The 1,465-nt window shown below is 48.8% G+C and overlaps 1 non-coding gene across 1 annotated transcript; it reads left to right on the top strand.

The window, feature by feature from the left end:
• The first annotated feature begins 378 nt into the window (after window positions 1-378).
• On the top strand, window positions 379-485 carry LOC118758401 (U6 spliceosomal RNA). The gene has a single exon (XR_004995694.2). It is a non-coding gene; the product is annotated as a U6 spliceosomal RNA (small nuclear RNA).
• The last annotated feature ends 980 nt before the right edge of the window (window positions 486-1,465 follow it).

Below are 1,465 nucleotides of genomic sequence, written 5' to 3'. Positions count from 1 at the left end.
CTCCCATGCGGGTGCAGGATTCCAAGGCTTTGGGCCATCCTCCACTGCTTTCCCAGGCAATAAGCAGGGAGCTGGAAGGGAAGTGAGTAGAGCAGCCAGAATACGAACCAGTGCTCGTATGGGACCCTGGGCCTACAAGGCAAGGACTTTAACCACTAGATTGCTTAGCTGGGCCCTCAATCATTTGCTGGGTGAATTTTAAAAGTTATTATTTCATTGTGTTTTTAAAGATTTATTTTTATTGGAAAGGCAGGTTTACAGAAGGCGAGAAAATTCGCCCATCTGTTGATTCGTTCCTCAAATGACTGTGGTGGTTGGAACTGAAACAATCTGAAGCCAGGAGCCAGAGCCTCTTCTGGTTCTCCTATGCAGGTGCAGGGTCTCAAGGCTTTCAGCACATATACTAAAATAAGAACTATACAAAGAAGATTAGACTGATCCCTGCACAGGGATGATGTACAATTTGTGAGATATTTCATGTTTAAAAAAAGGAAAGTCTTGGGCCCGGCGGCGTGGCCTAGCGGCTAAAGTCCTCGCCTTGAAAGCCCCGGGATCCCATATGGGCACCGGTTCTAATCCCAGCTGCTCCACTTCCCATCCAGCTCCCTGCTTGGGGCCTGGGAAAGCAGTCAAGGACGGCCCAATGCATTGGGACCCTGCACCCACGTGGGAGACCCGGAAGAGGTTCCAGGTTCCCGGCTTCGGATCGGATCGGCGCGTACCGGCCCGTTGCGGCTCACTTGGGGAGTGAATCATCGGACGGAAGATCTTTCTCTCTGTCTCTCCTCCTCTGTGTATATCTGGCTGTAATAAAATGAATAAATCTCTAAAAAAAAAAAAAAAGAAAAGAAAAGTCTTTTGGGCCATTCTCTACTGCTTTCTCAGGCCACAAGCTGGGAGTTAGTTGGTAAGTGGAGCAGCTGGGATACAAACTGGTGCCCATATGGGATGCTAGTGCAGCAAGGTAGAGAGTTAGCCAGTTGAGCTATCATTCCTGCCCCAAATTGGTGATTTTTTTTGTAAAAATTTATATATTTTTATTGGAAAATAAGATTTATGGACAGAAAGATTTTCCATCCGCTGGTTCAATCCCCAAGTGGCTGCGATGGCCAGAGCTGAGCCTACCAAAGCTGGGAGTCAGGAGATTCCTCCAGGTCTCCCACACGGGTGCAGGGTCCCAAATCTTTGGGCCATCCTCCACTGCTTTCCCAAGCAACAGGCATAGAGCTGGTTGGGAAGTGGAGCAGCCAGGACACGAACTGGTACCTATATGGGATCTCGGTGCATGCAAGGCAAGGACTTTAGCCACTAGGCTACCATGCCAGGCCCAAATGGATAGATTTTTAAAAAGATTTATTTGATAGGGCCTGGTGCAGTGGCCTAGTAGCTAAAGTCTTCACCTTGAACACGCTGGGATCCTATATCGGCGCTGATTCATGTCCCAGCAGCCCTGCTTCCCATCCAG

This window comes from Ochotona princeps, chromosome 1, assembly GCF_030435755.1.
Source record: "Ochotona princeps isolate mOchPri1 chromosome 1, mOchPri1.hap1, whole genome shotgun sequence".
NCBI classification, from domain to species: Eukaryota; Metazoa; Chordata; class Mammalia; order Lagomorpha; family Ochotonidae; genus Ochotona; species Ochotona princeps.
The sequence above is the reverse complement of the archived record's forward strand: the minus strand, read 5'-3'. Positions and strand labels throughout refer to the sequence as shown.